Source organism: Musca domestica, unplaced genomic scaffold (assembly GCF_030504385.1).
Source record: "Musca domestica strain aabys unplaced genomic scaffold, Musca_domestica.polishedcontigs.V.1.1 29, whole genome shotgun sequence".
NCBI lineage: Eukaryota > Metazoa > Arthropoda > Insecta > Diptera > Muscidae > Musca > Musca domestica.
The window spans coordinates 4859228-4875498 of record NW_026712296.1 but is presented as its reverse complement, the minus strand read 5'-3'; the positions used below and the strand labels follow the sequence as shown (position 1 = coordinate 4875498).

The 16271-nt window shown below is 36.6% G+C and overlaps 1 protein-coding gene across 1 annotated transcript in view; it reads left to right on the top strand.

Annotated features, from left to right (window-relative positions):
• Positions 1-16271, top strand: part of LOC101898463 (unconventional myosin IC) — a 121331-nt gene that overhangs the window by 1659 nt on the left and 103401 nt on the right. The window lies entirely within an intron of this gene.

Genomic DNA, 16271 nt, shown 5'->3' with positions numbered 1-16271 from the left:
CGTACCATCGCTCGTTACCATGATATAAAGAAGCGACTTGGTCGAAAACCACGTTGCAGTGGCATATCGCAATGTACCATTCGGCAAATATTGAGAAATAAGCTTGAGGTAAAGCCATTGAAATTCCAAAAAGTGCAAGAACTTACACCGCAACAGAAAGAAAATAGGCTCAAAAGAGCTGCTTCGCTTATCCGAAAGGGGTGAACTGTCGAATTTGGTTTTCTCCGATGAGAAAACATTCGTTGTCCAGCAGTTTGTAAACAAACAAAATGATCGTGTTTACTTGCCAAAGAGGTCAGCTGAAGATGCGCACCTTCGGTTGGCCACTAGAACTCAAGCGCTGGCCATGGTGATGGTGTGGGCCGCCATAACAGGCGATGGTCGCTCTCCGCTCGTTTTAATCAAACCTGGCATCAGAATAAATACCGAATATGATCTTTTATTTATTATTATATATTAATATTCTGGACCTTTGCAATTCCAACAGGACTCAGTAGCATCGCACTCAGCACGCGCCACCTAAGAATGGTTTCAAAATGAGGTTCCTCGCTTCATTTCCAACACACAATGGTCTGCAAAATCTCCGGATAACAATCCGTTGGACTATTGTGCCTGGAGTATTTTGGAAAACAAGGTTGGCACTAAAAGTACGAAAGTGTCGATCACCTCAAGCAAGCGTTTCGCCGGGAATGGGCCTAAATACCGCAGAGCAACATTCGAGCAGCGTGTGATGGTTTCATTGGTCATTTCAAGGCCATAATTCGTGCCAAAGGTGATTAATTCGAACAAATCCAAACTTATTCTAAAATTTGATGCTATTTCCGATTTTTTTTGCTTTCAATAAAAATAAAAATGTAAAAATTATGGCGTTTAACTTTGTTGCAATTTTTTTTTATCTCACTCTGTATGTATTCTCACCTTAACTTTTTTTATACCCTACACCACATAGTGGTAAGGGTATTCTGCCTTTGTGCATTTGAATGCAACATGGTCAAGGAAGCGAGATTGACCCATAGTTACTTTTGAAAATCTCCATAGAATCAATTTTTGACTCGTTTATGCATGTCAGTCCGTCCGTCGGTCCATGTATTTTTGTGAACAAAATGCAGGTCGCATTTATTATCCGATTGAGATGAAATTTTCCAAACAATATTTGTTCGACCCAAGGACGCAACCTGTTGAAATTGGTAAGAATCGGTTCAAACTTAAATATAGCTCCCATATATCTCCAACCGATTTCTAGTTAATTGTGCACCAAGTGGCCAATATCAGAAGCAAGTACATCAAATTTGGAAAAAATCGGTCCAGATATAGCTATAGCTCCCATAAATAAGTTTCATCCGATTTGGTATTTAAGTCCCTCACATTCGTAATATGCACCCCACAATAATGATATTTGGTACCAGCTATCAGATACAGCCCACAAATACCTCTGCCAAATTGTATCAAGATCGGTTCAGAGTTGAATATAGCTCCCATACATAACTTCAACCGATTTCGGTTTAAATGTGCACCAAATGGCCAATATCTGTCAAAAATTCCTAAATTTTGGTAAATCCGACCGAATTCAGTCTAGAAGCAAGTACGTCAATTTGCAAGTACGAAGATCGGTTCAGATATAGCTATTGCTCCCATATATATATATTTCATCCGATTTGGTGTTTAAGTCCCCAACATTCGTAATTGCACTCGACAACAATGATTTTTGGTACCAGATATCTTATAGAGCTCGGAAATACCTTTGCCAAATTTAATCGATGGCGGCTAAGATTTGGATATAGCTCTCATATATATCCTTAATCCGATTGAGATTCGACCCCATTTGGCGGAACTCGGCTCCGATATATATAATGTTTAATATAATCCCTCTCGTAGTGATATCATGCATTATATTGCATTGTTATTTGGTATAAATAATAAAAATGACTCCGTCAAATTTAGTGAAAATCAATTCAGAATTGGATATGTCTCCCATACATTAGTTCCCCCTGAAACCCAACTATAACTGCTCTAAAGCTAAATGTTGATAGGTTGTATGATCTACTTCAACTAAATTATTTTGTTATGGGAGCTCTACTAAATATGTATACTGGTGTAGGGTATCATATGGTCGGCCCCTCCCGACTTTTGACTTTTCCTTACTGGTCTAGTTGTCATTCTATTCAATCTTTATCTTTCAAAATTTATACAATATCTACAGTGAAGGCATATTTGTTTATCGTTACACCCTAGTTTCGCGGTGAGCAATAATGCCCATTCAGCGCACGCAATCGGGTAAAGCATTTGTGTCTTCCATTACATTTGCGGTAGAACAAAACCACTTGTGATGACAACTAAGTTGATCGGTAGCTCGTTTGTAGGTACACATATTTCAAAATCATAAGAACATTAAATTTGTTACGAAATCATTGGAACATTAAATAATGCCGGCAAATAACAGAAGAAGAGCAGGAAGAAAGAAACATTGTGTGATTTCAAATCAAATTATGAGTTTCAACATTTACGCATGAATTTATGCGAACGGAGTTTTTAAGAGGTATGTTCTATAACATGACTCAGAACAGGTTTCTTTTGTCATCCAAGTGTGTAGATGTTTGTAATAGTTTTCTAATTAAGTTTTTATGTACTTCAATTAACAAAAAGGTAAAATGATTTCTGTTAGACAATCATACTTGACATTCTTCGGGTCATAGCCATATAGGCAATTTTTAGTCATATAGGTCTGTGAGCTACTTAGAAAGTAATTTGAAGGCCTTTTTATTGTAAATTTAATAATAATGCTTTGCTTTTTGTCAAAAATGATCTTAGATATATTCCTTAGTGTTTTTCTCACAATGGAGGACAAAAAATTATGGGTCCATTTGATCACAAATCAATCGATTTATACAGGGTGACATGGAAAAACTGCAGCCAATTTTAGACTGCTGTCATTTCCAAGCCACTTGTCCAACAGCTGTTAAAATTATTCCAGTGACAGCTCATTATATTGTTTACAAGCGTACAACAGGATTTTGGTGAGAATTTTCCAGAAAAAAAAAAGTTGGTCGTGATGGAATTCAAGCGTGATAGTGTGATTTATTTATATTTGGCTGGAAAACCACAAGTGGCTATCGTTAGAGCACTCCAGCATTTAAATGTGAATACATCTTTTGTGTCTCGTACCATCGCTCGTTACCGTGATACTAGTAGCGTAGCCCGGTGTCAAGGAAGTGGACGGAAGAAAACAGCAACATCAGCAGAAATGGTTTGGAAAGTAAAGAAGCGAGTTGATCGAAACCCGCAGTGAGCGAAAAATGGTTCGTGAGCTGAACTTATCGCAATATTCCATTCGAATTCGAATATTCGAAATATTGAAAAATGAGCTCGGGGTAAAGCCATTGAAATTCCAAAAAGTGCAAGAACTTACACCGCAACAGAAAGAAAATAGACTCAAAAAGGTCAGCTGAAAAGGTGCACCTTCGGTTGTCCACCAGATCTTTAGGGCCAGCCATGTTGATGGTGCGGGCAGCCACAACAGCCGATGGTCGCTCTCCCCCCATATTAATTGACCGTGGCATCAGAATAAATGCCGAATATTATCGCGAAAATATTCTGGAGGGTGTATTAAAGCCTTGGGCACGCAAACATTTTGACCGCAGACCTTGGACATTCCAACAGGACTCAGCACCATCGCACTCAGCACGCGCCACCCAAGAATGTTTACAAAATGAGGTTCCTCGCTTCATTTCCAGGACACAATGGCCACCAAAATCTCCGGATACCAATCCGTTGGACTATTGTGTCTGGAGTATTTTGAAAATCAAGGTTGGCACTAAAAATAACAAAGTGTCGATCAGCTCAAGCAAGCGCTTCGCCGGGATGGACCAAAATACCGCAGAGCAACATTCGGTCAGCGTGTGACGGTTTCATTAGCCGTTTGAAGGCCATAATTCGTGCCAAAGGTGAACAATTCGAACAAATCTAAACTTAATGCTATTTCCGACAATAAAATTAAAAAAAAAAAAAATTAAAAATTATGGTTTTTGACTTTGTTGCAGTTTTTTTTAATCTCACCCTGTATATAGATACAGTTATACAAAGTTGCCAAATTATCTAGTCACATTACATTTGATCCAAACCGTTTATCAAAGCGTACAATAAATTCAAATTAAAAGAATAATGACGAAGACTTGTCTGTCAACATCATCAAGTGTATTTGAAGGAACCACTTTTCATATCAAACAACTGCAAGTTTCGAGCTGCTAGTTTTTTTTTTCATTTCAGCCAAATTTCATTTTGCAGAATTTACAAAACTAGTTTTTTGCAATACTTGTTGCGGTAAACAAGTAATGACATTTAAAGAAGATGTTGGTTAGTAAAATGCACAATTGCATTAAACAAGCCAGCTCATTTGCATACGTTTAACGTTTTTTACTATTACTATGATTTTTATCAATATGCTAGAATGTTGTACATAAAATATGGAGAAAATGTAGATTTGGGCTTGAATATGTTGCCAACAATATTAAATTGCCGAAAATCTGGTCGTAGCGTTTCGACAAACCGTCTGAACTAGTCAGCTATATGGCTAGAGAGGGTATATATTATTTGATATGGCCAAAACGTGCTTAGTCGAAATAACGGTTTTAGAACCTAGGTTTCTTTGAATCAAATCCATTTCAGGACATTTGGAGACGAACTAGCGATGTCCGTCCATCTGTCTGGCTGGTGCGCACGATAACTCTCGAAGGGAGTATCCGGTTTGGTTTAAACTTGGTACATTGTAATATTATTGTCAAACTTAGATTGAGTTCGGAGATGGGCAAAATCGGTCTACTCCTTCTGGTACCTCCTCCCAGATGTCAACATTTTCAAAAAAATGAATTCACTGCACAGAAAGAGAAAGGATAATCCGATTTTGCTCCAACTTTGCAAATCTTAATATTGGCATGAATGCTAGCTCAGGTGCGAAAATGAACAATATCGATGCACTCCATAACGTACCTCCCCCACAAAGGGTGAAAATTTTTGAAAAATTGTAACTGTTATAAAATGTGATGTTAGAGTCCAATTGTCTTCAAATTACACACATTACAATATTTTTATTAATCCAATGTCTGGTGTTAAGATGGATGGATAAGATGGATATCGATACACTCCTTCTGGTACCTCCCCCACAAAAGGTCGAAATTTTAAATATCCATTATGCTCATAAAATGCGAAATTAACATCCTATTCCATTTAGACTTGGCACTTCTTCGTATTTCATCTGTTATAAAAACGGTAGAGGTCGGACTATTCCTTCTGGTACCACCCCACGAAACAATCAAGTTCTCCCTATATTTTACGCATCCTATTATCTCTACTTCAACACACGATCTCTTGTGATGAAGGAATATATCGGTCTACTCCTTTTGGTACCTCCCCCACAAGGGCTTACAATTTTGATTACCCATAGATCTGTTATAAAGATGGTGGAGGTCGGACAATTTCTTCTTATGCCACCCCTCACATAGGGTTCAAGATTTTGAAAAACAAAACGCTCAAAGAAAGCGAAATTAGCATCCAACTCTCTTCATATTTCACACATACAATCATATTTACTAACAAGAGATCTGTTGTGAAGATGACATATATCTGCGAACCCCTTTTGGAACCTCACCCAAAAAGGGTCACAATTTTTTATACGAGTACTTATATCCGTCATAACTTGCGAAACAAGTCGTCGATTTTTTAACAGCTTGCTATATCTAAAAATTTGTATACCCTCCACCTTGGAAAGGCTCATAATGGGGTCTAATGTTTTCCTTTACCCTAGGCATTAAAAGTTACTTGTTAATTTTGAAATATGGATGTTGTCAATCATGGTACAATAAAGAACTAGAACAGCTTCGTAAAACTACAGAAATACAACCCTGAGGCTATGTCCGCTTCCAGTCAAAATTATTCAAAAATACAAGCGCTTCCTTGAGGTGATCGACACATTGTTTTTATACCCTCCACCAAAAAAGTATGGAGGGTATATTAAGTTCGTCATTCCGTTTGTAACTCATCGAAATAATCATTTTAGACCCAACAAAGTATATGAATTCTTGATCAGCGTAAAATTCTAAGACGATTTAGCCCTGTCCGTCCGTCTGTCCGTCTGTTGTAATCACGCTACAGTCTAAACGAATTAAGATGGGAAGCTAAAATTTTGCACAGATCTCTCTTTTGTCTGCAGGCAGGTCAATTTCGAAGATGGGCTATATCGGTCCACGATATCGTATAGCCCCCATATAATGGTACCCCCGATATTCGGTATTTTGATGATGTTAGCCACATTTATCAATGGAATTGTCTGAAAATCCACACAAGTAGTTCCTTGTGAGTACTTTACCCCCTGAAAGAGAGATCTATACAGGTCCACGATATCGTATATCCCCCATATAACGGTACCCCCAATATTCGGTATTTTGATGATTTTACCCACATTTTTTCAACGGAATTGTCTGAAAATCCACACAAGGAGTTCCTTGTGGGTACTTTATACCTCGGCAGAGAATTATCTATATAGGTCTACAATATCGTATAGCCCCCATATAACGATACCCCACGGTATTCGGTATTTTGATGATTTTAGCCACATTTTTCAATGGAATTGTCTGAAATTCCACAAAAGGAGTCCCTTGTGGGCATTTTACCCCCTCAAAAAGAATTGTCTATATAGGTCCACGATATCGTATATCCCCCATATAACGGTACCCCCACGGTATTCGGTATTTTGATGATTTTATCCACATTTTTCAATGGAATTGTCTGAAATTCCACAAAAGTAGTTCCTTACTTTATACCTCGGCAGAGATATCGTATAGCCCTCATATAACGGTACCCCCGATATTCGGTATTTTGATGTTTTTAGCCAATCGTATTGTCTGAAAATCCACACAATTTTATAATTCGTTCCAAATGGTGGAGGGTATTCAAAGTTCGGCCCGGCCAAACTTACTGCTTTTTTACTTGTTTTTTTGTGCCAATCTTGCTTTCCAAAATACTCCAGACACAATAGTCCAACGGATTGGTATCCTCAAATTTTGGATATCCGGAGATTTATTCACAGTTAAATGCTGGTGTGCTCTAACTATAGCCACTTGTGGTTTTCCAGTCAAATATAAAGAAATCACACTATCACGCTTGAATTCCATCACGAATAACTTTTTTTCTGGAAAATTCTCACCAAAATGCTTTTGTACGCTTGTAAACAATATAATGAGTTGCCACTGGAATAATTTTAACAGCTGTCGGACGAGTGGCTTAGAAATGACAGCTGTCTGAATATGGCTGCAGTTTTTTCATCTCAACCTGTACACAAAATTGGCAGAAGTCTGGCACTCTTAAATATACATAACCTTTTTATTGTACCATGGTTGTCAATAAAATATTATGGAAAACCACTTAGCTCATCTGACAACTAATTTTACAAATACATAATTGTGATTTGAAACTCAAATCACAACTGTGTAAATACTACAAAGTTTATTGTCAAAATGTTGTCGAAGGTAGCCTTCTTGTCCGACCTTATATTTTGAAGACATTTTATTGTCAAAAACTCCAAATATAAAATACGGAGAATTGATTCTCTTCCAATATGTAGCTAAATGTTTCAAAATTCCCTTGTCCACAGAGTGAGGTGAGATGAAAGAATCAGAATTTGAGGAACCACTCCCTTTTGAGTCATAATTGTTTTTTTCCGGCCAGCAATTGTTATCTGTCGCAGCAATAGGTATATCGATATTTTGGGGAAAAACATATGAAACATCAAAGATAATTATTAATTCCGGTACTTTTTTAAATGTTATTGCTTGTATGTGTTGTAACTACATTTATCTTATCAAAATAATTTTATAATCGCGGTAAAATAACAAAATTTTATCGTGATTCTTGCAATCTATCCATAAAGTTGTAATGCAGGAACAATGGCAAATTGTTAGGTTATTTGAGTCATTTTGGTCATAAAATTAATATTTATTGTCAGTGTTAAAAGTGTGTCAGCAACAACAAATTTCTTCGAAATTGAACGCAATAATTTTAATTTTTTTTTTTTAAATTTTATTGAATGAAAGCAAAAAATATCGGAAATAGCATTAAATTTTAGATTAAGGTTAGATTTGTTCGAATTGGTCCCCTTTGGCACGAATTATGGCCTTCAAACGGCCAATGAAACCGTCACTGCCTGCCCAAATGTTGCTCTGTGGTATTTTGGCCCATTCCCGGCGAAGCGCTTGCTTGAGGTGATCGACACTTTGGTATTTTTTAGTGCCAACCAACCGGAGATTTTGGTGGCCATTGTGCGCTGGAAATGAAGTGAGGAACCTCATTTTGTAAACATTCCTGGGTGGCGCGTGCTAAGTGCGATGGTGCTGAGTCCTGTTGGAATGTCCAAGGTCTGCGGCCAAAATGTTTGTGTGTCCAATGCTTAAATACACCCTCCAGAATATTTTCGCGATAATACTTTGCATTTACTCTAATGCCACTGTCGATTAATACGAGCGGAGAGCGACCATCGGCCGTTATGGCGGCTCACACCATCACCATGGCCGGCGCTTGAGTTCTAGCAGCCAGTCGAAGGTGCACATTTTCAGCCGACCTCTTTGACAATTAAACACGGTCATTTTGTTTGTTTACAAACTGCTGGACGACGAATGTTTTCTCATCGGAGAAAACCAAATTCGGCAATTCACCACTTTCGGCCAAGCGAAGCTACTCTTTAGCTCTTTTGAGTCTATTTTCTTTCTTTTGCGGTGTAAATTCTTGCACTTTTTGGAATTTCAATGGCTTTACGCCGAGCTCATTTTTCAATATTTGTCGAATGGAATATTGCGATATGTTCAGCTCAAGAGCCATTTTTTGGCCACTGCGACGCAGGTTTTGATCAAGTCGCTTCTTTACATTTCGGATCATTTCTGCTGATGTTGCTGTTTTCTTCCGTCACTTCCTTGACGTCGGGCGAGCGATTTTCACAATTAAATGTTGGAGAGCTCTAACGATAGCCACTTGTGGTTTTTCAGCGAAAAATATAAAGAAATTACACTATCGCGCTTGAATTCCATCACCAATAACTTCTCACCAAAATGCTTTTGTTCGCTTGTAAACAATATAATGAGCTGTCACTGGAATAATTTTAACAGCTGTCGGACGAGTAGCTTGTAAATGACAGCAGTCTGAAGTTGGTAGCAGTTTTTTCATCTCACCCTGTATATATGGGAGATTTGCCAAAATTCACACCATTTGCACAATAAACCTGATATCGGATAAAGATATATATGGGAGTTATATCCAAATCTGAACAGATCTTGAAAAAAATTTGGGGATTTATTTTTGAGCTGTATCAGATATCTAGCTCCAAAGATCATTGTTGTGCAGTGTATATTACGAAAGTGAGGGTTTTAAACACAAAATCGGATGAAACATATATATGGCAGCTATAGCTATATCTGAACCGATTTTCACCAAATTAGATGTACTTGCTTCTAGACTTTATTCGATCGGATGTGCCAAAATTCAAGTCATTTAGACTGACATTGGCCATTTGGTGCACAATTTACATGAAATCCGACGAAGATATGTATGGGAGCTATATCTAAATTTGAATCGATTCTCGCCAATTTCAATAGGGCTCGTCCTTGGGCCAAAAAAAATATTGTTTGCAAAATTTCATTTCAATCGGATAATTAATGCCACCTGCATTTCGTTCTAAAAAATCAATGGCCAGACGAACTGAAATGCATAAATCGACTCAAAAAGTGATTCTATAAATATCCTCAAAAGTAAATATGGGTCTTAACTCGTTTCCTTCTCTATGTTACAAGCAAATGCCCAAAGACATAATATCCTTATCTTTATAAGGTGCAGGGTATAAAAAATTAACTATCCTGGATTTGCCTAATTATCATAGCCCCGTATTGGAGACTAATCTGAGGTAGATAATAAAATATAAGAGAGTCATCGTTTCTCCAATTCCATACTTAAAAGTCCACAATATATGTCACTATCAGTCCATTTGGATGAAGTAATAACATCATTGACACAACCATCATGGCCGTCAAATCAGATGATAAATAAATGTCTCAACACGATGATGACTACAACCATTTAATATGATTTTTATGCAAGTTACGTCTTTGTGCAACAGTGGCGATGACGAAATAAAAGCACGTCTCAATATCAATACAATTACGTGCCAATTTTAAGTTGCCTTGCAAATAATAATGCAATGCATAATGGAATGAGATTAAAAGCTATTGTAACCTGCACTGCACTCCGCTATAATAATCCTTATAAGTAGCGATATGACTACCATATCCATCCAATGTGGATAGTTCAAAGAAAAGAAACTTAAATTATTATCCATATAAAGATCCATGGATCATCATCATCACCACCACCAACATTGTCATTAACGGCATCTGTAGTGGACAACTCTCGCTGGTCCAAATAATAACAACTGGTTTTGTTGTTGATGTTATTGTTATTGTTTATTTATACTTCCATTTATGAAATAAATCATTGTGCAAAAAAAAAAAAAAAAAAAAAAAACAACGAAATAATGAAACACATTGCAATTTGAACAGTGATTTAAAAAAAAGTAAATGTGTTCCAGAACAATTTTTTGGTTGACCACGTTCCTGTACTCGAGCATAAATTGGCACTTTTTATTACCAAGTTAATTTAGCGGATCAAAAAAATGGTAGCACAATTTCCAAATTTTTAATTTGAAGGATTGCCAACGAGCTTTGGCATTTTTACTAGTTTGTTTTTTCCGTCTTTTCTGGGTAGAGCTGTAATCTCCGAGGAAATTGAACAATTCTTGGTATTAAAAGTTTAGAGACAGGAAAAGATGAAGTAGTCCAGGAGGAGCCCGTGTCCATTTCGAAATTCAACTTTTCTGCATTTTTGGGATATTGAAAAGTTGATTTCCTAATAAATGCTTATTTCATAACAAACTAGCGAATGTCCGCTACTTGGTCAGCGAAAAGTCCTCCGTAAAATGTTAGATCTGTTCAAACACTTTATTATACCCTCAGTCATATGGCTAGAAAGGTTATGTATCATTTGATACGGCCAAAAGGTACCTCATCGAAAAAACGTTTTTCCGGTCTCTTTGCAGGGCATTTGGAGCCGATCTAGCGATGTTCGTCTGTCTGGCTGGTGCGCACGATAACTCTCGAAATGAGTATCCAATTTGGCCCAAACTTGGAATATCGTAATATTATTATGATACTTAGATCGAGTTCGTAGATGGGCAATATCAGTTCACTACTTCTGGTACCTCCGCCACAATAGGTTGAAGTTTTCAAAAAAAAAAAAAAAAAAAAAAAAAAAAAAATAATAATAATAATAATAATAATAATAATAATAATAATAATAATAATAATAATAATAATAATAATAATAATAATAATAATAATAATAATAATAATAATAATAATAATAATAATAATAATAATAATAATAATAATAATAATAATAATAATAATAATAATAATAATAATAATAATAATAATAATAATAATAAATAAATATTTTACTGTACAAAAAGAGAATGGATCATTCGATTTTGTGCAAACTTTGCACATCCCAATATTTTTGCCAGTGCTCAGGTCAGTCAGGTGCTAAAAGGGACAATATGGGTTCCAAGTACCTCCCCCACAAATGTTCAAAATTTCGAATAATTATAACTCTTATCAAATGTGAAATAAGAGTCCGATTGTCTACGAATTTCACATATCCCATTATTTTTCTTAACAAAAGATGTGGTGTGAAGATGGGATATATCGGTATACTCCGCTGGTACCTCCCATGAAGCTCGTAAAACGTGAAATGAGCATCCAATTCTTTTCAAATTTCACACATAGCAATACCTCTACTTAAGCAAGATCTGTGATGAGGGTATATATCGGACCATTCCTTGCGGTACATCCCTCACAAAGGATTAAAATTTAACTAAGAGTCCGATTGAAAACCACCTCCTTCTCTCCACCCTATACACCAATTGCGACCTCGATACCAAATTTAAGAATTCCATATCTATCCTAACACCCAACGGCAAATTTTGTGGCATTTTGTAAGTACGCTCTTTTAAAGTACGAATTTCTAAAACCACCTCCTTCTCTCAATTAAAGACACCCACAGTGACATCCACATCAAATTTCAGGATTTCAGCTCTATCCCTTCACTCAATACCAAATTCAGCAGCATTTTGTACTTTTCGAACAATCATAGTACGAAATTTCAAAACAATTTCCATATCTCTACTTCAGATACCAACAGTAACCTTAATATCATATTTCAGGATATCAGCTCTTTAATTTCCGCCATTACAAAATTTAGTACCATTAGTACGTTTATAGAACGTATATCCAAAAGCAGCTGCTTCTCACAACCGCATCCATAAAATTACATGATGTCAGCTTTATTCCTTCACCTAATAGCAAACTAGTACTATTTTGTACTTTTCGTACAATATAGTACACATTTCCTCAACCATCTCCATATCTGAACCTAAAATACCAGCAGAGACTTTAATATTAAATTTCGAATTTCCAGATCTATTCTTTCACCCAATGCCGAATTAAGTATAAGTTTCCACCGCCAAATCTCAAACACTGATACCATAAGTAACCTAATTATACAATTTCAAAATTTTATCTCGATCTCTTCACTCAATACCAAATAAAGTACTATTCAGTACATTTCGTACAAATATACCAAATTTCAGATTTCAAGTACAGGGTTGCCCATATTCGACGGACCTTTGGGCCCATTCCAATCGACGAGGCTTGTCCGCAGGTAACATTCTTTGCGTTAATTGAATTTTGTACGGGAACAAATGCAAATCAATGCGAATAATCCGTTGTAAAGTGGACCGAACCATGCTCAACTGCTGAGAACGGCGTTTTTGGGATGTTCTTGAGGTCCTGTCAACACTGGCTCGTACGGCAGCGATATTCTCGGCCGATCGCCTTGGTCGACTTTTATATGTCCTCTTCGGATTAGAAAGAGTCTTACCAGTCGAAATTTTTTTCGTATAAACGCTTAATGGCGTTCTTAGAAGGCGCACTTCTCACATTTTTTAATGTTTTAAAAGCACGTTGAGTTTTCACAATTGACTTCTTGTAAATTTCAACTATTTCAGAGAGCTCGCGTGGCGTGTATTGGTTCATGGTAAAAATCTGCTTGAACTGATTCTTCAAACGCGGTATGTTATTAAGCGATGTGACATCTCTGTCAAAAGTTATGGCGTTGTCAGATAGGTCCGTCGAATATGGGCAACCCTGTACTATCTGTTCACCCAATACCAAATTGTACCCAGGGAGTACAATTTAGTACTTTTCGTGCACTTGTAGTACACATGTCCATAACCACCTCTTTATCACAAGCTTATCACCATACCATATCCCCATACAAAATTTCAAATTTCCAGCTTTATCCATTCACCCTAACCCAAACTGTTCCAAATTTAGTACCGTTTAGTACAGTTCTTACAATTAGTACGCATATACAAAATTGCCATCATATTTTAAACTTATTTTCCAACCTTGATTCTCATACCAAATCTCATTTTTCATAAATTTTAGAATTTTAGTACCATTTTAGAACTTTGCATAACCTTAAAGTTCCTACTTCTAGATTCAGCTGTATCGTCTGGACGTTGATTCTAGGTCAGTTGGTCAGTTACGTCACTACTCTGCTATAGATAAACGTAAATGACGAATAACTCCACTGTGGCGTGGTGTTGGGTCGGCAATTGTACCCACTCTTATAAGGTATGTGACAACAGTTTCAAACATCTCCAACACTTATGTATACATATACTTTGAATGGTCATAAAGACCTCGGGCCACAAATCTTACAAACGTGATTCATCATTCAAAAAAGTAAACAAAATTGTTTTCATACATACATACATACATGTATGCAGATATGTATGTACATATGCATGGACTTGTAATCAACAACAAGCTGGAATTTCGATGACAAAGAAAATCACAGCAACCCAACATTAAATCTGTGTTTAATCAACAAACAACCACACATGAAAACAACAAAAGATCTATGACAAATATTATTATTAGCCGAATGGAAATCGGAACAATGTATTGCTGGACGAAATTATTGACCGCCAAAACTTTAAGTAAATAGTACCGAAAATGTAATATTTATTTGAAAATATTGATATATGCTTTTGTTAGTCCTCGATTATGTTATCGCGAAAATGTGTCAATGCAATAATGAACTCAATAAGTTCTGAGGGACTAAAGTGAAACAATAGCCAAATTCGTTTTGTATCTTATTTAGGTTAGGTTTACTCCGGCTAATTACGCGTTTTACTAAGATACGTCATTTATTTTAAGAATTTCAATGGAGTAACGCGTTTTATTGTTCGGTATAAATAAGGCCATATATTTGGGAGTATCCATAAAAGAAAAATGCGGTAGATGCATCAACATTTAAGAACGTCGATATGTCAAATTTTTTTAAATGTTTCTTAAATATAGGTCGATTTGTATCTGTTTTTCTTCATTTAAAACTTTGAATTTCAAAATTTGTAATAGATTTTCAATTTTATACCATCCACCATGCTATAAAGGGTATATTAACTTTCATTTCATTCCGTTTGTAAATCCTCGAAATACTCATGTGAGACCCAACAAAGTATATATATTCATGATCTGCGTAAGTCGATTTAGCGATGTCCGTCTTTCTGTTGTAATCACGCTTTCTTTCGAACCAATTGAAATACAAGGTTAACATTTTGCACACATGTTTATTTTGCCAGTAGGCAGTTTAAGTTCGTAAATGGGTCATGTAGGTCCACGTTGTATAGCCCCCATATAACGGTACCTCCCAATATTCGGTATTTTGATAATTTTAGCGTCATTATTCACCGGAGTAGTTTCAGCCTGCGACAAAAAATGTCCTATGCAGGTCCAGGTCTTCGTATAGGCCCCATGTAAAGAGTGATTTGTTAAGAGCTTGATAACTTTTTTTTTTAAAAAAACGCATAAAATTTGCAAAATCTCATCGGTTCTTTATTTGAAACGTTAGATTGGTCCATGACATTTACTTTTTGAAGATAATTTCATTTAAATGTTGACCGCGGCTGCGTCTTAGGTGGTCCATTCGGAACGTCCAATTTTGGGCAACTTTTTCGAGCATTTCGGCCGGAATAGCCCGAATTTCTTCGGAAATGTTGTCTTCCAAAGCTGGAATAGTTGCTGGCTTATTTCTGTAGACTTTAGACTTGACGTAGCCCCACAAAAAATAGTCTAAAGGCGTCAAATCGCATGATCTTGGTGGCCAACTTGCCGGCCCATTTCTTGAGATGAATTGTTCTCCGAAGTTTTCCCTCAAAATGGCCATAGAATCGCGAGCTGTGTGGCATGTTGCGCCATCTTGTTGAAACCACATGTCAACCAAGTTCAGTTCTTCCATTTTTGGCAACAAAAATTTTGTTAGCATCGAACGATAGCGATCGCCATTCACCGTAACGTTGCGTCCAACAGCATCTTTGAAAAAATACGGTCCAATGATTCCACCAGCGTACAAACCACACCAAACAGTACATTTTTCGGGATGCATGGGCAGTTCTTGAACGGCTTCTGGTTGCTCTTCACTCCAAATGCGGCAATTTTGCTTATTTACGTAGCCATTCAACCAGAAATGAGCCTCATCGCTGAACAAAATTTGTCGATAAAAACACATTTCGAACCGAACACTGACTTTGGTAATAAAATTCAATGATTTGCAAGCGTTGCTCGTTAGTAAGTCTATTCATGATGAAATTTCAAAGCATACTGAGCATCTTTCTCTTTGACACCAAGTCTGAAATCCCACGTGATCTGTCAAATACTAATGCATGAAAATCCTAACCTCAAAAAAATCACCCTTTATGAGTACCTCCCTATATTCGGTATTTTGACGATTTAAGGTACAATATTCACCGAAATTGTTTGAGATGTCGTATTTAAAGTTCGTAATGGATGCTACACCTGTGATAGAAAATTGTCTATGCAGGTCATGGTCTTCGTATAGCTCAGATATAACGGTGCCTCCCTATATACGGTATTTTGATGATTTTAGCTACATTATTCACCGTTTATTTCAAGTATGGAATTTAAATATGGTAATGGCTTATAACAAACAATGTCTATGTAGGTCCACGTCGTATAGGCCCCAATATAACGGCTATATTCGGTATTTTTAGCTTGTTTTAACACCTTCAGCCATAAGTCTACAGATGGTATATATAA